At 41.0% G+C, this 27,813-nt stretch overlaps 1 protein-coding gene and 1 pseudogene across 1 annotated transcript in view; one reads left to right on the plus strand and one right to left on the minus strand.

Moving 5' to 3' along the window:
* LOC126191405 (uncharacterized protein K02A2.6-like) overlaps positions 1 to 27,813 on the plus strand; it is a 314,219-nt gene that overhangs the window by 224,479 nt on the left and 61,927 nt on the right. The gene's annotated exons all lie outside the window — the stretch shown is intronic.
* Positions 1 to 27,813, minus strand: part of LOC126088431 (cytochrome P450 6k1-like) — an 80,894-nt pseudogene that overhangs the window by 24,448 nt on the left and 28,633 nt on the right.

A 27,813-nucleotide genomic window follows, 5' to 3' on the forward strand; every position in this document is an offset into this window, starting at 1 on the left:
ATGCAGGCGCATCTGGATATAATAATTTAATAGAAAAAGCTGATATTGCTTCTGCCGGGTACAATATTAGACTTCATGATACAAATGTTCAACTGAGCCTTCATGTAGGCATTAATCCTACATATGCTTTAAGTACAAGCAGTTTAAATAGTGATGTTACAAAATATACTGATACTCAAACGTTATTGAAGTTATTGCTGAATGTTCAGTGTATGCAGATGGTCTAGAGACACATTACCCTAGAGCAACTGTATCAAATGTTCAAGTATCAGATATGATTTATATGTCTAATGTAAAAAGGAATGAGGAATCATCTATTTATAAAGGTCAATATGAAATGAAACAGAGTTAATACACAATAATATTTATTATCAAGCATTGTCATTATTTGTACACCTTTTATTTTGTTAATAAAAACATTGTATATATATTTTGTCATGTTTTTGATTGGTACATAAATGGAAATACACATTTTACTGTACATTGTGTATAGGTAGATTATGCTTCATTTTGTTTATTAATATTCCACACCATACATTTGAAGTAAATTAAAAAATGCCAATGGATAGGGTTTTTTTGATGCATCCTTCAAATCATCAAATTTCTTCCACTGGATTGTTTTTACACGTATGTCATTAAAGTCAGGATGTGAACAAACAATAGGTGGATGTGAACAAACAATAGTTAGATTGTTAGAAATTAATAATACAGGTGTTCTTCTCAAAATGGCGTCCCCTTTATATTTGAGACGAATATTACAAGCTATACCCTCACATATTTTCTTAAAGTCTTCTAATGCACCGTCTTCAATGGATATCTCATTGCCGACTATAATTCTCCTATTTACTGCGTCTTGTAACGCGAACTGATTTGTATTGTTATTACAACGGCCTATGTGACCTACATTTAGTGCCCAACTTATTAAACAATCGAAAAACCAGTTCTTTCCACTATTTGGAGGGCCAATTACACATAAAGTATTAAGTTTTTTACTTTTACAAAATATGTCATCATTTCTACAGTATAGCCCTTCTTTATTGAACCATGAAACAAGATTTGTCAATAATTCCGTTGCTTTATCACTGTCATTTTCACATTGGAAAAGAAGTAACCTGTTGAGCCATGAAATAGAATCACCAAGAGTATAATAATAATCCCACACAGTGTTACATGTTGCATAAAACACATTTGTTTCTGATGAGGAACACAGTAAAGTTTCAATACCTTTCAAATACAAATAATTTACTGTCTTTTTGTACAACTCTAAACCCATGTCAAAAAACCTTCTAAATTTAGGATCAATTAAATTTAAAAAATAACCATGAGTTATTGGAATAGCATTAGCTATATTTTCCGGCGGAATGCAGTTGTACTGCATCAATAGGGAAAGAATCTTCTTTGCGATACTTGTAGGGTTGCACCATTTGCATGTAATGATGAATTGGCGTCGCGAATGAGGTTGCTTACATGTTTCATTAGTGGACTGTTTTTGTTCGATGTTATAAGTAGATCCACTGGCTTCCCTTTCCAATATTGCTTTGTATCCTTCGAGGCAATTTTGCCATCGTATAATTTCAGTTGTATTAGGTAATCGTTTACTGGTTCCTCTAATCCATATTTGTCCCCGACCTGGCCCTTTTGACACAAAGAAGTATAGAAATACATTGAGCCAGTCGAGGTCAGACATGGCTGCGATTGCTCTTGTTCTTTTACTATACTTTTACTATACTTTTTATAGAGGAGACGAATAGTCAAGATTGAGGGGAATATCAGAGAAGAAACCCAAAGGACGAAGATATTCAGGCAGATCGAATGTAAAATGGAGAGACCTGGTGGCCAGAGATTGTCAGATATTTCCAGTAAAGAAAAATATGCCAATAATAGGAAGAGCGTACCTGAAGAGCCCAAACACCGACTACTCTTTGTGGAGCCACTGGAGTAAGAGAGAAAGTCTTAGAACGATCAAAAATGGTTCAAATGGCTCTGAGGACTATGGGACTTAACATCTTAGGTCACCAGTCCCCTAGAACTTAGAACTACTTAAACCTAACTAACCTAATGACATCACACACATCCATGCCCGAGGCAGGATTCGAACCTGCGACCGTAGCAGTCCCAACTAGAATGATCCCTGAGTACTCATGGCATTTGAGGTGTTCAAGACGTTCACCGCTGCTCGTGTGGTCAGACACGATAGGGTCGTTTCTCTACATTACATGCGTTATCTTACACTGATCCACATTTAAAGAGAGCTGGCATTCACTATAGCAATCTGAAATTTCATCGAAATCATTCTGCATTCCTCGCTCATTGAGACAATAGCCCCACGTTGTTAAATTTTGATTTACTATAAAGGATATGTAAACCGACTCACGGTAATAAACAGAGTTGTACTTCAACCTGACACTAAGACTTATTCCGAAAGCTCTCTGCCTGTACGAGACAAATGCTCACGAATAACATTTTTGGCTACTGTAACCGAAAAATGCAACTATATTTTAGAACTTACAATTTGAGGATTTTATTGTTCTTCACATCGAGACACAAATTGGAACTGAAAGATGTGACGCGAGACTACTCACCTATACAGATGCGGGGGCCCTCCCCGAACGGCAGGTAAACATAGGGGTGCCTCTTGGCTTTCTCCTCCTCCGAGAACCTCTCAGGGTCGAAGCGCTCTGGATCCGGGAAGTACTTGGGGTCGTGCTGCAGGGCCAGCACGGAAATGGCGACCGCCGTTCCTTTCTCCAGGACGAGATCGCTGCCAGGAATCCTGTACTCTTTGTTACCCTCCCTGTTCAGGATGGGCAAGGGCGGGTACTTCCGCAGTGTCTCTAAAAAAACACACAAACGCTGTTTATGTACACATTAATCTACCAGGCTAGCTTAAAACACGATCCTTTAGAATAGTGAAGAAACCGATCCATAGTTCGCAGAGGTTGTAAAGTAACAGGGGATAATATGGAGCTCTTCCAAGTAGTTTGTAATTTAAATTTAAAGCACAGCAGCAGAAATGTCAGGCTGGTGTACTTCAATCAAAACGTTTCATAGTAGAATTGAGTTATAAAGATGTTTAGAACAACTGCAAAGTAAGTCGTTATTTTATTATGAAGACACCATTCAGTTTCGATATTTGTAGTGCCAGACAATTATTTGTATGTTTCATATTTCGTGCAGAGATGTCATTAAATGAAGGAAGAGGGGCGAAGCTGTGCCAAAACATGGAGTTATTCCTAATTATGTAATCTGGTAGCATGTCATAAATTAGTACTGATTTTAATTTTCCATGCTTAAGAATAAAACTGCTTTAAATGCAGAGTGAAAATATTATAATGCAAAATAGACAGGAAAATAATTGTTTTGTCTTTTGATGAGCGTTTTAGTTCCTTTGCATAGTGTTTTGTTTTCTTTTTAATTGCTACAAATTATAAAACTGTGGTGATAAAGCTGTGTAAAATTATATAATGTATTTAGGTTTAAGTATTTAAATCTTATAAAAATTATAAACGAATTATGGCCCGGTTTATGGATTATTTTGATTAATGTAGTGTCAGGTGACCCAAACTGGGGGTATGAGCGTGAAAAGGAGATCTTTGGTCGTGGTCCGCTTGGACGCCAGTGCATGTGAAGGAACAATGTGAAAGTGTGTAGGTACGAGACAATAAACCATGTGTACGAACTGCACCGATTATTATTCGTACAGATCGGATTTATTTGTGAACTTAAAAAATGCATGGCCACAAAGTTAAAGTGTTTCTTTTTGAATAAATAAGTTTCAGTCTGAACGTGTATAGTGTACCTCATTTTCGCAAGGTTGTGGTATAGACAATTGTGTATTCAGTTCACTGCCGTTCAAAAGCTAGCGAATATATGGCTCAGTAGTAGGGGCGCAAATGCAACCGTTCACTACCAACCCCCTTTGCAGATGAGCCACGTGAGAAGTAGGTAGTGAACGAGCCCGAGTACAGTTGCAAGGTGATAATGTTTGTAACTACTTTTAATAACTTTGACATTATTAATTTTAATATAACAACGGTGTACAATTGTTATTATACCTAATTCACTTACTGTTGGATGTAATTCCATTATTTTTGTGTATAATTCCTTTGAAGAACAATCCTGAAGACAACATGATAACTTGAAATTAACTGAAAAAGAATATACGAAATATTTACCAAATATCTAACTGAATAAAATTTTTCAGCATTTGTACGAGAACGTGTTTTAACTGCAGCATTAAAATTAACTTTGTAATTAAAAAGGATTTATCTTTAGAGACTAAGTAAGTGCAAAAGCAAATGTTATTAGTTTACGTAATGAGAATGTATGCATGGTATTGAATAAGTAACGCAACACACTTTTTTCTTGGTCAGTTTCGGTTGAAAGAAGGCGGAATTTGCTGTGGGTCATCGTGTTGTATTCTTCCTTCAGTCTTTACAGTTTCATGAATTTCTGGTCGGTTGTGGCGCTATACGTCCGCCGGTTGGGGAACTCAAAGGTGTGTGCGCCCTGGGTTCCTTGCCGCCTAACGGAGGACCAAAAGAGCAACGGAAGTCCATCTGTGCGGAATTGCTTGCGCGTTTCGAGGCTGATCATGACAATTTTTTCGACCATTGTCACAAGCAGTGAAATATGAGTTCATCACTTCGAAGTGGAAGTAAAACGGAAATCCATGGAGTGGCGCCAAACCACCTCTCCGCCGAAGAAAAAGTTCAAAGCCACACCCTCATCCGATAAAGTCAATGACGGTCTTCTGTGGCTCTGAAAGGGTTATTCTATTTGATGTCCTTCGTCTTGGTGCAACGATCATCACGGACGTGTGTTGTATTACCCTCAAAAATCGAAGGAACGACATTAGCTTGTTCGTCGGCAAGAAAATGCAAACGGACTTGTTCTCCTCCATGACAACGAAAGGACTCTCAGAAGTCAGCGCACCCGAGAGGAGCTCACAAAACTTCATTGGGTTGTGTTTCCTCATCCACCCTTCAGCCCTTATCTCGCACCTTCTGACTTCCATCCGGTGGCCCAAAGAAGGACGCACTCCACGGGAAGCAATTCGTGGACGATGGGGCGGTTATTGATACAGCCAGACGTTGGCTCCGACGTTGACCAGCAGAGTGATACCATGCGGGCTTACACGTAAGGTGGCGTAAGGCCGTCCCATTGAACTGAGATTGAAAAATAGGGTTTTGTAGTCAAAAGAGTGGGAAATAATATAGTGCATTGGAATCCTGAATAAAACCAAACCGCCTTAAAAAAATAAAATAAAAAAAACAAACGGTGTGTTGCATATTCCTTATTGAATGCCCCTCGTATTTCTTCCAAAATGCTGTTAAACTATGTTAAACATATTACTACGTTTCGTAAAACTTATCTTTGCACTTGGATTTTTGTAGACGTGTAAATTATTGTTTTAATTATGAACACATCCCAATAATACTTTGAAATATTGTAATTGTTTTAACTCATTCATAGGCCAGCGGCGGAGCCTGCCAAGTAAGTTGTTTGAGAGTTCTGGAAAGTTATAGACTTTATGCTTTCATCTCATTTCAAAATCCCTTTTGATCGTAGTAAATGTGAAGTGTTGTTATGATCTCGTGCTCTTCGAAGTAATAAACAGAAAACATGGCGCAGAAAGTTGCCTGATTATTATTTTATACATAAAAACTCAGGAAATATTTACGTTACTACCCCACAGATAAGAATATTTTCAAAATTTATTTCATTGTACGTTACAATTCGCTGTTATTGTCCCTCAGCGTTGTTCATTGGTATTTTGTTCCAATTGAATCACTTAGGTTTTTAAAGCCAATTTATGTTATTGATTAGGATTACTCGGAATCATCGGATGATTTCGTTACAACTGCAAAATCAAGAAAAGGAAAGTAACTGTTTAAACAAGAGATCATTAGAAACGGAATACGACTTCGTAAACAATGAAGGTGAGGGAAAAATGTCGGCCATGGCAGAATGACACCCATAATAATTTATTTGGACGAAAGTGTAGCAAATTTAGATAATTTGAAGTGTGATATTATGTATTGCGATAAGTTAACGTTGTTGTTGTTGTGGTCTTCAGTCCTGAGACTGGTTTGATGCAGCTCTCCATGCTACTCTATCCTGTGCAAGCTTCTTCATCTCCCAGTACGTACTGCAGCCTACATCCTTCTGAATATGCTTAGTGTATTCATCTCTCTGTCTCCCTCTACGATTTTTACCCTCCACGCTGCCCTCCAATACTAAATTGGTGATCCCTTGATGCCTCAGAACATGTCCTACCAAGCGATCCCTTCTTCTAGTCAAGTTGTGCCACAAACTCCTCTTCCCCCCAATCCCATTCAGTACCTCCTCATTAGTTATGTGATCTACCCATCTAATCTTCAGCATTCTTCTGTAGCACCACATTTCGAAAGCTTCTATTCTCTTCTTGTGTAAACTATTTATCGTCCACGTTTCACTTCCATACATGGCTACACTCCATACAAATATTTTCAGAAACGACTTCCTGACACTTAAATCTATACTCGATGTTAACAAATTTCTCTTCTTCAGAAACGCTCTCCCTGCCATTGCCAGTCTACATTTTATATCCTCTCTACTTCGACCATCATCAGTTATTTTGCTCGCCAAATAGCAAAACTCATTTTCTACTTTAAGTGTCTCATTTCCTAATCTAATTCCCTCAGCATCACCAGATTTAATTCGACTACATTCCATTATCCTCGTTTTGCTTTTGTTGATGATCGTCTTCTATTCTCCTTTCAAGACACTGTCCATTCCGTTCAGTAGTGGATTCGAATTCGAGAGGACGTCTGTTCAAATTCCTGTCCGGACATTCAGATTCGTATTTTTGTGGCTACCCAGAATCGCTTAAGGCACAGGACGGAATGTCTCGTTTTAGAAGAAGGCAGCCGATATCGTACTCATAATTCTCCATCCCGATCCTGCATATCGTCTCTAATGATCTCTTCGTCAAACTGACGCTATATCCAATCTTATTTCTTATTTTTCAAAGGAAATACCTAAAAGGGCCAATAAGCAGCGAACGCCAGCTACCATGACCAACACACCAAGCATCTCCACGACGTCAACAACAAATCGCTGCTGTCAACGACCTTCACTTCGTAATCGTTCTTTGAAAACTGTCTTGTCATACTAACTAAAGCATTTAGTGAGTGTCTTGGCTAGGGGCAGAAACAAATGATGTACAGGTCTGGATTCGTAGTGAATGTTAAACTGACTTACCACACACCACTTTATCAAGGTAGGACATTTTTGAAATGGAGTCGTAGGTGATGTCCGTCCCATGTTCCTTGAACACCGAGTCTATCTCCTCTTGCAGCTTGGTCTGCAACGAAGGATTGAGAGCCAGTTCGTGCAAGGCGAAGCTCATTGTCGTCGAAGAGGTTTCAAAGCCGCCTACGAAGAAGACGAATGCCTGGGCAGCCAGCTCGTCGAGTGTCAGCTCTGCAGAAAAGTGAATACGGCTAAGAAAACAACGTAAAGTTACTTCTGTATCTATACTTAACAATCCACCTTACAGTTTGTGGCGGCGGATGCCTGTCGTACCACAATCATGTTCTCCCTTCTCTGATCCACCTGTGAACGGCCCGTGAGAATAACGAGTGTGTACAAACTAGTTTCTCTGATTTTTTAGTCCTGATATTTAGAGGGACATATATGAGCGAAAGTAACATATTGCCTGCCAGTTTTTCGAAATACGCCCTGGAAGTTTCCTCTCCGTGATACAGAACGCCTCTCTTGTAACGGCTACCAATGGAGTTTGCTGAGCACCTCCGTAACATTCTCGCGCTTATAAAACAGCTCCGTGACGAAATGCGTCGCTCTTCTTTGGATCTTCTGTCTCTTCTGTTAATCCTGCTTACAAGGGATCATTCCCAAGTGTCAAGAAACGACCCTGATGAAACCTGGTGGGTGTGCAGAAGGTGCAAAATAACCCAAAACGTATTTTTTTTGTTCGTGCCCAAATTCACTTTTAACGTAATTTAACAAATTAGGTTTGGAAGAGATATCTTCGAAACTATGATACATAAAAAATGTTTGCCATATGAAAGCTGATATGTAATTAACGTTCTCGATAACTGGGTAATCGAATTTTATAATAATTAGAATTTTTTGCAAAATACCCTCCCTCCACCATTAACTACTTTTGAAAAATGAAAACTTTTGTACCAACACAAACCGAAGGAAATTTCAAGCTTGATACATCCATGTGTAACAAAGCTGGTTCTGATTTTTGTAAAATACAACGTACACAATGTTGTGTCAAGGTATATTCAACATACTTCATTGAAATATCAAAGTTTTCATTATTAGTCCAGTTATTTATTTTACTTACATTGTTTCATATTTCGTGTTGTTATTTTACATTCTTTTTCCTGTATTTATTTTTTATTTTTCCGTTTCACATAAGTGTATTATGTTAAGTGAAAATAATAAGTAACTCATTATTATGTCACAAAATCATTTCAGTTATGATATCTGTAAATAATCGCTTAAAACATAACGTTTTCTTACGCCATGCACATAAAATTAACAAAATTTCTTCATATAATATACACGACAGAGAACACAATATAAAACAGAATTCAGCAAGTTTTCAAACTGTCGTAGGTGATCCTTTAAGTGTTCTGATTTGTATCAGGCATATTTCATTAAATTGGTAAGCCGTGGCGGAAAGAACTGATTATGTGGCAGTGACTACAGCTTAATTATAGTGTTTCGCAAGTGGAGATTCACATCAAAATCATTCAACAGAACTAGATCTGAAAATATTCTCACAAGGTTCTCGCAGCATCGAAATCCGTATACTTACCAAGTCTGCACCTGTGCCGTCGTGTCCTTTGGGATCACATGGGGATAAGTTTTTCTCCTCTGGTATAATAGTCAAAATGGTTTTTTCACATACCTTTTGATAGTTTTAAGAAAGAACTAATGGTAAGTTTGAATTGAGAGTTCGAGAATCTCTTTTTTAAGTCCCAAATGTCCTTGTGACAGCATCGAAATATGGAAAGCAATCCTCTGACCAGGTCAAAAGATATTTGAAACCGCTTTTATTTCCAAGCGAGGGAGAAGAATTTGTATTATTGTTAGATTTTTAGGGCTATCAGTGTGAAAGAACTGTACAGAGAATCGTACCTAAGGACAAGGAACTTGTTCCTCTGGTGGTCCCAAAGGACAGGACGGCACAGGTGCAGACCTGGTACATATACGGCTTTCGACGTTGGAAAAACCTTCTGAGAATATTTTCAGGTCTAGTTCTGTTGGTTGATTTTGATGTCAGTCTCCACTTGGGAAACACCACAATTAGGCTCCAGTCACTAGTACATTATCAGTTCTTTTCGCAACGGCTTAGCAATGTACAGAAGTATGTTTGATACGAATCAGGATATTTTGCGGATCACCTGCGAACAACTTGAAATACTGCTGAATTTTGTTTTATATTGTATTCTCTGTCGTGTATATAATGTGAAGAAAGTTTGTTAACACACTAATAGACTAATGGTGGATGTTTAGGAATTTTAATGTGGTTTATTGAAAATACTCTGACAGCACACCGTGTACAGAGTATTTTCCGTAAATCGTGTTTCAGGTACCAGCTTTATTACACACGAATGTCTGTGGCTTGAAGGCTTCTTTAATTTGTATTGTAACCAAAATTTTCGTTCTTCAAAATTAATTAATGGTGGTGGAGTATTTTGCAAAATTTTAAATTATTACAAAATTGGATTATAAATTTTTCAAGAACGTTATTTACATATCAACTTCTACATAAGAAACATTTTTATATATCATCGTTTCGAAGATATTATCTCCAAACCTATGTCAAATTACCTTTCGGGGTGCGTTTTACCCCTTAAAAGTGAAACTGGTCTCAAACAAAAAAATACATATTGAATTATTTTGCCCCTTCCTCACACCCGCCAAGTTTCATCAGGAGTGTTTTTTGACCCTTGGAAACGTTCCCTTGTTAGTAAGTGTCCCAGACTGATAAACAAAACACAGTAATCTGCTGAATGAGTGTTTTTTAATCCAATTGTTTCGTGGATGAGCCAAATTTGCTTAAGATCCACCTCATAAATCTCAACCTGGAATCTGCTTCTCCTGTAGTTAGTTTCATTTGCTCATTCGACTGTAGGTCGTCCTTGACGGTTATCCCTAGGTATTTTAGGGTTGTTACTATTTTCAATGAGTGTTCACCAAAGGAATACTCGAACAGTAATGGATCACTTTGTCTAGAAAAGAACAATTAACATTTACGTACAGCACAGCCATGTGAAGTCTCGTATGTGGCGAAAATAGAAACAATAATTTATTTCGGTGTGAGTGAGATGGGATTATTTAGGTACTCGGAGCAAGCAGACCAAAGCATTCGACCAAAAGGGTGGTTTTACATCGCAGTACTTTTCTGGGTACGGCAGTACTCGTGATGGTATGCAGTTGCTTTCCTCAATCTCTGAATTGACATCTTCCACAAAGAATTTAACTTCTAGTTTGTTCATTACGTCCTAAACAACTAAACGAGGACTCCGTAGTCCTCGATCGCCTGAAGCCGAGAGAACTCAGTCGACTTCGAGCCAGGAAGGTTTTTGTCCGGCCGCTGCCAGTACTACAGAGGTGTACACGGTTAGTCAAGCAGGCAAGCTGCCACACGTTATCACAAGAACGGGCAGTCTGCTTTACTCACACCTAAGCCAAGCTATACCCAAACCATACAGGCTAAAGGAAACATGTCTGTCCGGTTTTCTCTGCAACTTCACTCTCTTTCTGCCAGTACTGGCTATTCTCAATTCGAGCCATCATCAGGTCTCCTCTAATGCATGTTATCTGCAGTAAGCAGAACCGTCTCTGAGAGTCGACATCCTTTCACACCTAAGAACCTGAAGATCTCTGCTACACTGCAAGTCTAGTTTCTGTAACCTTAGTGTGTTTCAGCCAAAACATGAGCTCAGTTATACCAATTTTAATTGTTTCTTCCGGGACGTGTATTGCGGGTTCACTGAACTATCAGTTCATAGGCTAAAGATTATACGCAATTCAGAAGGCAGCACGTTTAGTTATAGCGAAATCATAGTAAATTAATGTACTTTTATTGATGAAAACAGCTGAGAATAATTTTTACAGAAAGTATTTTCTGAAAACGTACTTACTCTTGGTATCGATGGCTTCACTCATGTACCCGCTCTCCTGAGCCCCGCTCTTGTCTGGGTCAACAACCCCCTTGTTTTTGAGCTGAATAAGCAAATCCATGAAATCTTACCTCGTGATATTGTTCTTCTCCCTGTAGGCTACGGTGTCCGCAAACATGCGACGAAAGTATTCGCTGACCGCTGCAGTTCCACCCTTGATCCTGTAAGGGAGATGTTCCACTTCTGATCTCATAAGCACGACATGATCAAAGATCTCGTCAAGCTGCTTCACAAACAGTGATCCTCAGTGACCTCGCCTGCAGTTCTGAACGCTTGCTGCAGCCAAAAAATAGAGAGAGAGAGAGGGAAGGAATAAATCTATGTGGTAATAAAACTAAAATATAGAAATAGTACTCTGATGAAAATGGAAAGTATTTTAAAAGGAACACCTTGACGCAACGCCTTCAAACGACTACTGATTAATATTTCATCGTTATGCGGGCTTATTTTCAGTATTTTAAGCACAGTATCAGGCCATTATTATAGATGAAGAGCGGTGTGAGGACATGATGCCTATTTGATGTGTCTAACGAGAGTGGAACTTTTCAGGTGGGGATCGCAACGCAGCGTGCCCAGGTGACGTGCAAGTGGAACTTATCGTCATCTTATGGACTTACAGAAAGGTAGATTCATCAGGATGAGAGACATGAGAACACCAGAGCGGCAGATTGCACGGACAGTTGGCTTTAGAGCAAGTGCTGCAGAGCGTGTGGTGATAAGACGGATTCACGATAACAATGAAAAGACAAATAGGTACAGGTTCTTCCAGAAGGTCTACAAAGCGAGGAGGTTGTAGTGTAAGTAGGCTGTTTAGGTTTTCTTATTGGTAACGCCACGTAGCGCTCTGTATGAAAATCACTGGCTGTGCTGTGTGCAGTCTGTGGCTGGTTTGCATTGTTGTCTGCCATTGTAGTGTTAGGCAGTTGGCTGTTAACAGCGCCTAGCGTTGCGCAGTTGGAGGCGAGCCGCCAGCAGTGGTGGATGTGGGGAAGTGAGATGGCGGGTTTTTGAGAATGGATAACCTGGAGGTGTGTCCATCAGAAACAGCACATTTTTAAGAATGGATGTCATGATCTGCTATACATATTATGACTATTAATGTAAATACATTGTTTATTCTCTATTAAAATCTTTCATTTGCTAACTATGCCTATCAGTAGTTAGGGCCTTCCGTGGTTTGAATCTTTTATTTAGCTGGCAGTAGTGGCGCTCACTGTATTGCAGTAGTTCGAGTAACGAAGATTTTTGTGAGGTAAGTGATTTGCGAAACGTATAGTTCAACTTAGTCAGGGCCATTCTCTTGTAGGGATTACTGAAAGTCACAGTCATGTATAAATTTTTCTAAGGGGACGTTTCATATAGCGACCCTGCCAGGATACCTCACTGGAATCTTCTGATTTTTTCTTGTAGTTTGTGTAATTAGTGCAGCCTTTGTTTATTGCTAGCACGTAATTGTAGAGAGAATTTCCTCTGTAGTTGTAGTTTTTCATTGCTGTACAGTAAAACAGTTGTGGCATGCATGTAGATTTGCACCAAGTATTTCGCAGCTGCGCTTGCAATTAACGAGATATTATTTTCAATGCTATGTTAATGTGTTTTCTTACTTTGTTCTTCAAATTGTGGTTTTCTGTGTTGTCGTGTGAAATATTGTGACAATAATGGCGTGTGAAAAAAGTAATACTAGGCTCCAAAGTAAACTGAGAAATGACAGTGAAGACGAAAGCATTGTGTTAGCGCCGCCGAGCAATGGATTAACTAATGTTCAAAGTAGTAATTTTGTAATTGTGCATAGGGAAATGGAGCGGGCTGCAAATAATGATGTAGGCAGTGAAACAATTAGTAAACAGGGAAGCATTATCGATCGATCGGTCGGCAACAGCTCGCCTCAGGAATCCGAAATGACAGGACACAATCTTGCAAATACTGTAGATTCAGGTTTTGCGTCCTCACCGTTTTCTCAAATAAGTCAAGACACATTTTCTGCTTGTCAAAATGTGAATGTTGCCGGTGCAAATGCACTGCCGAAAAGCATAGAGGAACAGATTCCAGACACTAATACATTATTATTGCAATTAATGCAACAAATGAAACAAAATCAGAGACAAACAGAGCAACAGTTACACACAATGTTACAAAATCAGAGACAAACACAGCAAAAGCTTCAAAAGTTAGACACAATGGAACAAAAGCTTCAAAAGTTAGACTCAGCGGAATATACGCTTGAACAAACACGTGAAGATTTAACTACTGAGTTACACAAAATCGAATCGAAATGTCAAAAAGTCTGTAATGACGTAAAAACACAAATTTGTGAGCATTTCCAACCTATTTTTTCGCGGCATGAAAATACATTACAGAATCACGAATTATCCATAAAAGAACAGCAAACTATTGTTCATGAAAATCATGAGACCTTGCAAGCTAAAATTGACTCAGTTGCATCTACCGATTCGGTTACGCAACTTGCAAAAACTCAGGAAAACTTAAAGGACACAGTAGATTCGATTTCAACACAAATGGACACTCTGAAACTTAGTTCAGAAAAACACACTGAAGAAATAAGTACACTATCGGAGAAAGTAGCCGAACTTTTGGATCAGTTCACTAACTTATCTGCAAAGGTAGATGATGATCTGAATGACACAAGACCTGTAGCCATCACTGACACAGAAGAGTATGAACCAATTAGGAAATTCAAATAAAATCAGAATCAAATTAATACGTAACACCAAAGAGAAATCCAGGAAGTACAAGATCAGCTGACACAGGTAATACAAGAATTACGTATTTCAGAGGACACTCGCGCTCCAATATGGGAAGAGGGACATAGAAATACGGAACAGCCACAAAATAATAACATGGGGTACTTTGGAAATTATGAAAGAAATTGGTAAGGTACACCGAATTTTGAGATGGAACCACCGAAACAAAGTAACAATGACCGATATGCGACTCGCCGACATGATGATTTTGACTATAAGCTGTTTATTACTACATGTAAATTCAAAACATTTAAGAACTATGGCAACGACATTCATCCACAAGCGTGGCTCCATCAATTCTCTCATTGTTTTCCTCCCAACTGGTCATTAGAACACAGATTAGAATTTATGTGTGGCTACTTAGAGATTGAACCAGCTGAAAGAATGCGATCGGTCATTCACGATTGTCACAGTGAAGGAGAATTTTATCATGCCTTCCTCTCAGCATATTGGTCTCAAGCTACACAAGACCGAGTAAAACATAGCATCATAATGATGAAACATTTCGAACAGTCTGAATTTTCCAGTCTTGTGAAATATTTTGAAGATATGTTGCACAAGAATCAGTACCTGTCAAACCCATACAGCCCCTCAGAACTCATCCGCATTTGCTCAATCAAATTACCTGAACATTTACGACATATTATCATGGCAGGACGTTGCAAAGACGACATTGAAGCTTTTCAGGGACTCTTACAAGAATTAGAAATTGACACTATCGCGGAACTCGAAAACAGGAACACAACAATAATAGGTCACATCCGTCACAATTACACGATGATAGAAATAATAAATGGACATGACAAGGCTATTCTTACAACGTAAATCGTGGCCAAAACAGACACCACCCATATGGCAGAGTAGTAATAATTACAGGGAAAGATCACCTCTCCGCAGTAATGACTATTACAGAGACAACCATAGAAACAGACAATATGGGAACGAAAATAATTATTATCAAGGGAGACAGAATAACTTCAGACGCAACGGTCCAGCGCGCAGTTACGATTCCAGGAGAAATTCGCCACCACGTGACCGACAAGAAAGAAACTACAGAAATTACCGACATGACGACAGACGATATAATCGTAACGACAGACTTGAATTTCATCAAAGCTGGCGGGATTCAAACAGGGCAGGGCCCTCTCGACAAGGTGAATTAGTAGAAGTTAGACCTCCAAATTGCAATAACGACGCGCGCCAACAAAGAGGCAGACAATGACCTGCACCGCAGGCAGCCACGTGCGCCGGCTGGCTCAGAGAACAATAACATAGACGCTAACCTTGAGAAAAATTTTAGCATTCCTTACCGACGTATACAACATGATAATTACTTTTAAGTTGAAAATCTGCGCACTAGAAATATGGATAATCTGGAGGTGTGTCCATCAGGAACAGTACATTTGTAAGAATGGATGTCATGAACTGCTATATATATTATGACTATTAAGGTAAATTCATTGTTTGTTCTCTATTAAAATCTTTCATTTGCTAACTATGCCTATCAGTAGTTAGTGCCTTCCGTGGTTTGAATCTTTTATTTAGCTGGCAGTAGTGGCGCTCGCTGTATTGCAGTAGTTCGAGTAATGAAGATTTTTGTGAGGTAAGTGATTTGTGAAACATATAGGTTAATTTAGTCAGGGCCGTTCTCTTGCAGGGATTACTGAAAGTCAGATTGCGTTGCGCTAAAAAAAAATATTGTGTGTCAGTTTAAGCACAGTCATGTATAAATTTTTCTAAGGGGAGTTTCAGTAGGATTGTGGGGCTGGTTGTGACAACAGATGGATGCCGTTAACTATAATCCAGGCAGTGGTTAGAGGCGGAGTGCCACAAGGGACCGTCGGGATCAGATTAGTATGGGCTGAGTTGACATCTCGAGTTGGCAAGCCTCCTTTACTGCTGACACAATAACAGAGGCAACAGCCAGAATCAGATGGGACATTTTGTGGTATTCTGTAGTGTTCAACGACGAGTCACGCTGTTATTTGTGGTGATGCATTTGTACGAGGAGCGTTCTATAAGTAATGCAACACAGTTTTTTTCTGAAAGAAGGATGGTTATATTCAGAATTAGAATAGACACTATTATTCCCCACTCTTTTGACTAAAAAACCCTATTTTTCAGTTTAATCTCCGTTCAATGCGACGGCCGTACGCCACCTTACTGGGAGGACCTGTATATCCGCATGGTACCACATTGCTGGATGACGTACTAGTTAACGTCTTGCTGCATCAGAAAACTCTCCATCATCCACGTACCGCTTCCTGCCCTCATTGTGCCAGGCGGATGGGAGTCAGAAAGTGCGAAAGTCAGGCTGGACGGTGGATAGGGAAGAACAGCCTAACGAAGTTTTGTGAGCTCCTCTGGGGTGTGCAGACTTATGTGAGGCCTTAAGTGCTCATGGAGATGGAGAAGTTCGTTTGAATTTTTGTGGTGGCGAAAACGCTGAAGCCGTTTCTTCAATTTCCTGAGGGTAGCTCAATACACTAGTGGGTCGGTCGTGGAACCATGAAGGAGGAGATCAAACAAACTAACTCCTTCAGAGTCCCAGAAGACTTAACCAACTCAAAGTGCAGCGTTGCACTTATTCTTCGGAGAAGTGGTGTGGCGCCATTCCATAGATTGCTGTTTTGTTTCCCGTTGAAAGTGATCAACCTATGATTCATCGCGTGTGATGATGTTCCACAAAAAAATTGTCACCATCAGCTTCGTAACGCGGAAGCAATTCCGTCCAGATGGTCCTTAGTTGCGCTTTATGGTCTTCTATTGGGCGGCAAGGAATCCAGCGGTCTCACAGCTTTCAGTACCCCAACTGGTGTATGAGTGTTACAGCAGCACCAAAAGATGCGTCCAGTTGTGCAGCAAGCTATCTGATGGCGATTCGTCGAACACCTCGAGTGAGGCTGTCCGCACGTTCCAACATTGCAACCGCGCGGAGTGGCTGCGTGGTTTGGGGCGCCAAGTCACGGATTGCGCAGCACCTCCCGCCGTAGGTTCGAGTCCTCCCTCGGGCATAGATGTGTGTGTTGTTCTTAGCACTCTGTTGTGTGTTCTTAGTTTGTCCCTACCACAAACAGTCTCTCGCTACTTACCTGTCAGCAACAAACAAACAGATTCATTGCTTTTGCTATGAATGTGGGTACGTGGGTACATCAATGTGCGCATGATGTATACTGGTTTCACAATATCAGATTAATTTAGCACCCCATCCTCTGCATGCCATGAAAAGTTCAGACCCTAGCATCAACATACCCTGCATAAAATATAACTATTTTATTCACAATAAAGTAAAAGTTATAGCAAAACCTGACACTTATCTACTTCGCTTTGCTCATTGTTTTACATATTCAGTTCGGCTAAATTTGACCCGACATAGATATACTGACAAGATCACATCTCAATAACGACTGCTTTGGCTTTGTCTACCCTCAGGCGCTCTCTCCAAAATTCGAATAACAGGTTGTACCCATGAAAGCACAAAAATTGGTGGCGGAAAATCGCAGATGTAATCAAAGTCCGGTACAGCATTGACGCGAATGATATACAACACGTCATTTTTCCGGGTACTTTGAGGACCCGGAAATGAGAATTATACTTGAAACATTATGCAAAAATGTTATTGCTCCATTAAGTTTCTGGCGTGCAGCCGCATAAACTCCACTTCTCCTAACATTTCGATCGTGTGCCATTCGGACATCTTCAGAGTGAGTCTTCCGGCCGAACGGTACATACCCGAAATATTATAAGAAGTGAAATTAATGCGGGTACATGCCCGAAGTTAAATGGAACACTCGCTGCGCCGTGAAAACATGAACAAGAATTACATATTTTTGTTTCTACATTCATTCCAATAAGACACAAAAGCTTTTCTATAAATAAAATACGATTTTATTAGCTATAGATATAGGAGACAAACCCTTTACAGGAACATGCATGCTGAACGTCACTATAGTTCAATGAACTGCTCGCTAGGCTTTTTAGGTAACGGGAGTAAAGGTTGGATTCAATTTAAAATTTCTACATTGATAATAATAATAAATTAATAAATTAATTGCATCATAGCCTAGCAGAAGGGCAAAGATGATCGAAAGCTGATTACTGAATCTAGATAATAGCAGCTGTACGAACACTGCAGGTTTCCTTTTGACTGTATTACTGGACTCTGGCAAGCCGCCCATACTACGGCAGTACATAAACGAATTCATTTTTGGAAACAACTTGTCATGTAATTAACACACAAGACGATACATTGCATGCTTACTACCTTCTTGTCACAGTGAAGTAACACCTAGTACGCAGCACAATGCTTTTTTTGGTGGGGGGTCAGTCTTGTGACTGGTTTGGTACGGCTCGCTGTAAATTCCTCTCATGTGCCAACCGCCTCATCTCAGATTAGCATTTACACCCAACTATTCAATTATTTGCTGGATGTGTTACAATATTCTAACACTCTAGAACTCCCTCATGTACCACGGAAGTTATTCCTTTCTGTCTTAAGGAATGTCCTGTCGTCCTGTCCCTTGGACTTGTCAGTGTTTCCCTCATATTTCTTTACTCGCCGGATCTGCAGACAACCTCCTCACATCTTATCAGCCTATCTAATTTTCAACGTTATTCTGTAGCACCACATTTCAAACACTTCGATTCTCTTCTTTTAAGCCTTTCCCACAGTCCTTCATTCAGTTCCATACTATCATGAGATCCAAACGTACAAAAATGTCATCCTCAGTATAAGTTCTATGTTTAATACCAGTGGACTTATTTGTGCCTATAATTCCCTCTTTTGCTGTGCTGCTCTCCTTTTTATGTCTTCCTTCCTTCGACCGTCATGAATTAGTTTGTAGAATTCCTTCACTTCGTCTACTTCGTTGTCCCCAGTTGTGACTTCAGGATATTGTAATCTTATTTCTACTATTACTCACTTCTTTAGTTTATCTTCTTTTATGTTCTACTCAATGTTCCCGTAATTGTCTCTGTTTCACTGAGGATAACAGTGTCCTCAGCGACTCTTATCGTTGACATTCTTTCATTCTTATCTCCTGTTTCTGTCATTGCTTCCTCAGTGTACAGATTTAATAGAAGAAGTGAAAGACTACATGCCTATATTCTACCCTTTCTAACCCGAGAACTCTTTTTATGGTCCTCCATATTCATTTCTTCCTCATGGTTATTATATACATTGTATATTACCCGACTCTTCCTATACTTTATACCCATTTTCATGATACTTTCGAATGTATTGCACCATTTTACGGCGTCATAACTTTTTTCTAGTTCAATAAATCATTTTCTTTATTCTTCCATTATCAGTATACAAGCTTGATCTGGAGATGAATCGGAAAAGCAATGAGAAATAGTTCATGGAAATAAATGGGTATTTATTGAGCGTCTGGTCGCTGCGGAGTTTATTTCTGCACTTTTTTCTTTCCTTTTTTTTTTTTTTAAAAAAAGGAAGAAGTAGATGCATCACGAAGGAGTGATGCAAATACGTTACAAAGTGATATTCATACAGGTATCGACGGTAAATGGAAAATTGCAAAATGATAAACTTTGGCGGCCAGCGGATGAATGTGGGACGCTGCAGCGCAATTTTACTGTGCAGTTACCATGAATAGTAAACAGGGCACATGTCGATACCCGGGCATAAAATCTTTGCGAATTTCATTCCGCATACTTAGTTGGACTTTAACTATGCCTTGGAGACAGGCGCGTGAACAATATATACATATGTCAGCATTTGAGAAAGGCACATAGTTGAGCTCAAAGATGCCAGTTGGAGGAACTGGTGAATCACTCGACATTTGAACAGGGGTGATGCCACTATTCGACGATATTAGCAGGTATGTGTCAACCATGATCCGACACAGCGTCGAGAAGGAAGTGGTAGATCTAGAGACACGACTGAACGAGAGGACCGAAAAATCGTCAGAGAGGCACTCAGAATCCCGGATTCATCATTATCATCTATCTGAGGTGCAACTGGTCTTTCATCGACCACAAGGACCATTAATAGTCGGCTCAGATGGGGCTGGGATCACGGCTCCCTTTGCGCTGACTGCCATTGACCTCTGTACACGAATCCCTTTTGCAGTGTTGTCGGGCACATTCAGTCCGCCATCTCATTGACTGGAGTAGAATTATGTTCAGCGAAGAGTCCCGCTTCGAATTGAGCTACGACGACCGGTGAAGGCGTGTCTGTAGACGCCCCAGACAGCAACCTGTTAGTTGCCGACTATATGGCTGGGATGCCATTTTATTTCATAGCATGTCCTATTTGGTTGTCATCCTCGGGACCCTTAAAGTACAGTGTTACGTCGGCGATGTTCTATGCCTCGTTTTGTTAGGAAGCTATCCAGAGCATATACTTAAGCAAGGTAACGTCTGCCTGCACATGGAAAGAGTTTCTAATTCATATCTCCGCGCTTGCCAAACCAAACTTAGGCCAGAAAAGTAATCGGATCTCTCCCCAGTAGGAAATGTTTGAAGCTTTATGGGCAGGGTCCTCCAGCCAGCTTGGGATTTTGACGATCTGACTCATCAGTTGGACAGAATTTGGCACGATGTCCCTCAGGAGGACATCCAGCTATGCTGTCAATCAATTGCCAAGCCAGAATAACTGCCTGTATAAGGCCGAGAGGGGGACCAGGGCTTTACTGACTTGTTCAGTTTGTGAAACACTTTTTCTTGAATAAACCACCCAATTTTTCTGAAGCTGTAATTATTTGTTTCTCTGTACATGTACTTCCGTCCCATTTGGATGATTCCTTCGTGGTGTGCCGTTTTTCTGTTTTGTCTTACAGTGTATTTGATTAACACACAGTCACAGGCTCCTAGAGTACCCGTAATTACCTTAAAAGTCTGGTGAGTGTGGGACTGATGAAAGAGAGGATGGTGCTGATGCCCGACCTTATGGTGGGCTTGAAGATCCTGCGGCCCCACTGGCGGAACTCGCTGTCGGGGTTCCTCTGGCAGTTGCACTCGATGCCGAAGGCGACAGACGCGATGATGTCAGTGGCGTACCTCGCGGCCAGTTCCCGCACTTCCACAGTGTCGCCGCGCTCGGCCACTGCCTCCAGCACTTCTGCCATCTCGCGGCCTCAATCTGACAGCGTCTGTCGGCAACTGTGGATTGCTGTTAACACCACTGCTAAGAGTTTCGCGGGGAGCCCTCGACAAACCAGAACATGAGTCCTGGAACTTGAAAACAACTATTTCCTTATCGATGTACAGAACTAATACAGGGTTATTACAAATGATTGAAGCGATTTCACAGCTCTACAATAACTTTATTATTTGAGATATTTTCACAATGCTTTGCACACACATACAAAAACTCAAAAAGTTTTTTAGGCATTCACAAATGTTCGATATGTGCCCCTTTAGTGATTCGGCAGACATCAAGCCGATAATCAAGTTCCTCCCACACTCGGCGCAGCATGTCCCCATCAATGAGTTTGAAAGCATCGTTGATGCGAGCTCGCAGTTCTGGCACGTTTCTTGGTAGAGGAGGTTTAAACACTGAATCTTTCACATAACCCCACAGAAAGAAATCGCATGGGGTTAAGTCGGGAGAGCGTGGAGGCCATGACATGAATTGCTGATCATGATCTCCACCACGACCGATCCATCGGTTTTCCAATCTCCTGTTTAAGAAATGCCGAACATCATGATGGAAGTGCGGTGGAGCACCATCCTGTTGAAAGATGAAGTCGGCGCTGTCGGTCTCCAGTTGTGGCATGAGCCAATTTTCCAGCATGGCCAGATACACGTGTCCTGTAACGTTTTTTTCGCAGAAGAAAAAGGGGCCGTAAACTTTAAACCGTGAGATTGCACAAAACTCGTTAACTTTTGGTGAATTGCGAATTTACTGCACGAATGTGTGAGGATCCTCTACCGCTCAGATTCGCACATTGTGTCTGTTCACTTCACCATTAAGAAAAAATGTTGCTTCATCACTGAAAACAAGTATCGCTTTGAACGCATTCTCTTCCGTGAGCTATTGCAACCGCGCCGAAAATTCAAAGCGTTTGACTTTGTCGTCGGGTGTCAGGGCTTGTAGCAATTGTAAACGGTAAGACTTCTGCTTTAGCCTTTTCCGTAAGATTTTCCAAACCATCGGCCGTGGTACGTTTAGCTCGCTGCTTGCTTTATTCGTCGACTTCTGCGGGCTATGCGTGAAACTTGCCCGCACGCGTTCAACCGTTTCTTCGCTCACTGCAGGCCGACCCGTTGATTTCCCCTTACAGAGGCATCCAGAAGCTTTAAACTGCACATACCATCGCCGAATGGAGTTAGCAGTTGGTGGATCTTTGTTGAACTTCGTCCTGAAGTGTCGTTGCACTGTTATGACTGACTGATGTGAGTGCATTTCAAGCACGACATACGCTTTCTCGGCTCCTGTCGCCATTTTGTCTCATTGCGCTCTCGAGCGCTCTGGCGGCAGAAACCTGAAGTGCGGCTTCAGCCGAACAAAACTTTATGAGTTTTTCTACGTATCTGCCGTGTGTCGTGACCATATGTCAATGAATGGAGCTACAGTGAATTTATGAAATCGCTTCAATCATTTGTAATAGCCCTGTATATCAGTATAAAGTATCAAACAATAAATTTTGAAAAAACAGGGAACAATGGAAGCAAACGCCATTATCGGACGTCCTGGGTAAGCACACCAAACACAACTTCACGACAGCACATATATTGGAATACGAGGGGCATTTGCGGGCAGTTTCGGTTCAAAAAATGCGGCATTTATTGAGTGGTAACGTGGAATATTAGCGCTTCAGTCCTTGCAGTTTCATGACGTTCCGATAAGTAGTCTTCAAAATGGTGTCTGTAACGAAGGTGCGTTCCAATCAGAGGGCAGTCATGGAGTTTCTTTTGAATAGAAACCTGAGCATCGATAATATTCGTAGGCGCTTGCAGAATGTCTACAGAGTCCTTATAGTGAAGAAAAACATGGTGAATCGTTGGGCGAAGCGTCCTGTCTTCATCACAAGAAAGCCAAGGAAACCTGTCCAATCTTCCAGGTGTTGGCCGGCTGCAGACAACTGTGACGCCTCCAGTGTTGGAACGTGCTGACACTCTCGTTCGAGCTGAGCGACGGATTGCAATCAAACACCTCGCTAAGCAGCTCGGCATCTCTGTTGGCAGCGCTGACATATTCGTCCACCAGCTGAGGTGTTCAAAGGCAAGTGCCCTCTGGGTTCCTAACAGAAGATCTTAAAGAACAACGATGGACCATCTGAGCGGAATTGCTTGCGCGTTACGAGGTGACTGAAAATTTTTTGTCCAGCATCGTCACAGACGATAAACCATGGGTTCATCACTTCGCAGCGGAATCAGAACGGCTATCCATGAAGTGCCGCCACACCACCTCTCTGAGGAAAAGGTTCAAAGCTGCACCCGCAACCGGTAAATTCATGGAGACGGTCTTCTTGGACCAGGTAGGCGTGGTGCAACGATTACCTCGGAAGAGTGTTGTGCTACCCTCAGGAAACTGCAGAAACGACTTCATCGTGTTTGCCAGTACAAAAAACGAGGTGCTCAAAAAATTTCACTGAATTGTTTTCCCTCCCTCACGCTCCAGCTCGGATCTCACACATTTTGACTTCCATCTCTTTGGCGCAATGAAGGTAGCATTCCGTGGGAAGCAGTACGTGGATAATGGGGAGGTCATCGATGCAGCAAGACTTTGACTCATGTCAACCAGTAGCATGTACCAAGCAAGCATACAGGCCGTCACAGTAAGGTGGCGTAGGGCAGTCGCAATGAACGGAGATTATGTTCAAAAATATGGTATTCTAGCCAAAACAGTGGGGAATAATACGGTTATTGGAATCCTGAATAAACACATCTCACAACGTCTTGTATTACTTACTTAAGAGCCCCCTTACCTTAAAAAATCTCCTCTGAAGGTGCTTCACAAATAAAAGGAAATTAAACTTATATGGTACAAAACAAACTGCCTTTCATTTAGTTGCTGTAGACGAATCGCATCTTCAAGAATACAAAAGAGCTCAACTTCCTTGGATCCAAGGGTATTCCCCAACCAGAGACAATGAAACTGTCGAACAGTTAACAAAAGGTAGCATCACGAATGGAATACCTTTCTTTATACGTAACTAAAGGGCCATTTAATGATTGGTACAGATTCTGGGAAACCTCTCAGTTGATGTAAGGACATAACTTTGCACGTATTCATTAATACATTCCAAAAGGAAAGTGCTATTCAAAGTTAAAACTTTCACCAACGACAAGCAACATCAGTTATAAGAATCCATAATGGACACTGCTGTTACGCTGCACATCGCTACAGCACCCCCTCTCCCTATTGGTAAAATCACCACTCAGAAGTAGCACATCTAAAATACCCACTTCTTAGCTGGTCAGCAGGTCAAAATTTATAAAGACAGTCGTCAAACAGAATTCTTCTACTGACAAGAGTCACAAAACTTGCCTAATAGCCAAAATTCTATGCCCACATCGCAAGATACTATCAAGAGACGGACATGTATACCTAAATTCTAAGATTCGTAGCTACTGAGCCACAGGAACTGCAGTGTTTGATTAATTCCACCAGTGCACACTACACCAGTAACTACTAACAGAACCGCATGCAGTAATATAGTAACTTAATAACTGGTAATTTGTGTGTAATGTTAGTCTATTGCCCAGTTAGCTAATTACCTCCAGTGATAAATAATATAAAACTTACACCAGTGAAAAGTGATTACCAATTATTAACATACTTAGCACAAGAGTAAGAAAGTTTATACAGGGCGTTTCAACGTCTTTGAATCACACGTCTAGGAGTGATAGTTGATGTCATGTGGAACTACTTTTGTTAGAGATAAAATGCTCGCTAACGCTTCCCGGTGATGCTAGTCCCCTTTTATTGTCGGTAATATCCTGAGAGACAGTAGGTGTAGGCACCTTGCGGCGTGAGTATTCTATGTATGTTGCCTACAATCCTGTCATCTGCTCCTTGTGAGAGGGGTATGTTGAGCTACTAAAATATCTTTCTCCTCTTAGAGGCACTAATTCATAAGAGTATCTTGTTGAAAATCAATCTATAAGTTTGTGATTACGTAAGCTTTCCCGGCGTAATAATCACAACAGTTTCCTCAAATTTCACAAAATGAAATTTGAGGAAACTGTTGTGATTGCCAACATTTCCGGATTTTGGGATAGTGTCTATAAAGAGGCGATTCAAATTAGGTTAGCTGATAATTTAATCAACAGAGACAATGGGTTTCCTCTTAGCAAAACGTGGAATCCCGTATTATCTCGCATCAAAACTGAACGTTCTTCGGTTCGGCATGGATTGCGATATATCGCTGCCAGCAATGTTTCACCAAGGGCGGCGCCACCTCCCTGTTTTGAAAGGTAGAAACCGTGATGGGCGGCGCATGCGCCGTGTACTGAACGGTGGCCTATATAGGACGTTGAATTGCAATCTTGCGTCAGTTCTCAGCGGGACTCATCAGCAGAAGCAGCATTCCTGAAGATGGCGAACAGTTGGATCGCCGAAATATCGAGTCAAGTTGATTTTAGGATCCGGCAGCAAACCCGAAAAGATTTTCAAAATCTATAAGTTTACTGGGGTAGGTCGTAAGCTGATGCACCGCATCTGGTTTGTAAACTGTGACACGATATATTAAAAGAGATTAGAGGTGACTGGTTCTGATCGTGTGTTGCACTTGTAGGAAGACGCGGTAGCTCCTGCAAGATGAGACACTATGAGCATGAGAATCTGTTAAACTTCACATGGGCCCGTACGTGACATCATGTCTGCCCGCCAGCATACACAAAGGACTACACATCGGGTGGTTGTATTTAAAGTGTAGCTACCCACAGAGGTCGAGTGCAGGCTGCAATTACCGTATGGCAGAGAACCTTGGTAGATATATACACTAATGCGGAACCGATTTGTGCAGGAAAATAAAAAGTTCCAATTTTTGACCACCAGGAAAAATCTAGCACTGTGACTGCAAGAAAGATGTATAGAAATGTTTATGTATGTAATGGATTAGGGACGAGATGTGGGTATAAAAGGCCAAACAAATGAGAAAGGCATAATGCTGAATTTATTATTACCGCCGCTTACACAGTTCGTGTAATATGAACACTGGAGGCATTGACGATGTGCTGTACTACGCTAGATTTGCACCTGGTGGCCAAAATTGGAAATAAATATTTTCCAGCGTAAATCTGTTTTCCACATCTATCATGTTTCTCTGCAATACAACAATTACACCCCACACTGGACCTTTATGAGTAACTGTAGTTTAACTATAACCACCCCTTGGCTTTATCTACTCTTGCACACGTGCAGACGCCATAGTATTCAGGGTTGAGGACGATGAATTATCTGCACGAACAACGAGAGGTAATTCAGCTTATACATATATAGATAAGCTATGAAAGTGGTATGTGTAATTAGTTATAAAGCTGAGAAGGTTTCTGTACAGAGTTTCACTAAATATATAATAAAAATTGTAATTATGTATCTGCAAATTAAACTGACTCTTTAAATTAAAATGCTCATTGATACACTTCAACTGAGTAATATACATATTTGACTATCTGTGTAATTGACCAGTGATAGGCCATTTACTAAGACACTTAGCTAAAGTCGATTTATTTAATAAAACAAGACAGATACATTACTTCAGATACTGATAAGTGTAATATATCATTGAAACAATATTGTGAAAAGGACAGTTGCTACTCGACATTTAGTGGAGAATTTGAATCGCAGATAGGCACAACAAAAAGACTGTTACAAAACAAGCTTTCGGCCAACAAGGCCTTTGTCAAAAATACACGAAATCCACACACACACACACACACACACACACTCACGTAAACACAACTCACACACACCTGATGACAGTCTCTGGCAGGTAAGCCAGACTACGAGCAGCAGCATCGGATCATAATGGGACAGGCATCTGGGCGGGGCTAAGGATGAGGCTGGCAAAGGTAGGGGTGGGGGCAGTTAAGCACTGCTGGGGAGCATGCAGGGACGAGATGGAGAGAGGGTAGGGCAGCTAGGTGCAGTCTGAAGATCAAACGGAGGGAGGGGGAGAGAAGAGGGGTAGTGGAAAACGAGAGAAGTAAAATGACTGGTTGCGTTAGCGGACTATACCGCTCTGTAGTGCTGGAATGGGAATAGACAAGGTGATAGATGGGCGAGGACAATGACTAACGACGGTTGAGGCCAGGAGGGTTACAGGAACATAAGATATATTGCAGGGAGAGTTCCCACCTGCGCAATTCAGGAAAGCTCGTGTTGGTGGGAAGAATAGTCTTGGAAGCAGTCACTAAATGACGAATGTCGTGTTGGGGGACATGCTCAGTAACAGGGTGGTCCAGTTATTTCGTGGCCACAGTTTGTCAGTGGCCATTCATGCGGACAACTAGCTTGTTGGTTGCCATGCCCACAAAGAATGCAGCACAGTGGTTGAAGCTTAGCTAGTAGTTCACATGAATGGTTTCACAGTTAGCCCTACCTGTTATGGTACTGGTGATGTTTGTGACAGGACTAGAGTAGGTGTCGCTTGGAGGATGTATACAACAGGTCTTGCTTCTAGGCCTGTTACAGTGATATGATCCATAAGGTAAAGGATAGGGAGCAGGGGTTGTGTATGGATGGATGAGTGTATTGTGCAGGATTTGCAGCCAGCGGAATATCACTGTGTGAGGGTGTGGGGGTGGGGAAGTTTAGTAGACTGCACATTTCTCATTTCAGAGCACAATGAGAGGTAGTCGAAATCCTGGTGGAGAATGAAATTCAGTTGCTACATTCCTGGGTGGTACTGAGTTACAAGAATCCATAG

The sequence above is a fragment of the Schistocerca cancellata genome, chromosome 6, assembly GCF_023864275.1.
Source record: "Schistocerca cancellata isolate TAMUIC-IGC-003103 chromosome 6, iqSchCanc2.1, whole genome shotgun sequence".
NCBI classification, from domain to species: domain Eukaryota; kingdom Metazoa; phylum Arthropoda; class Insecta; order Orthoptera; family Acrididae; genus Schistocerca; species Schistocerca cancellata.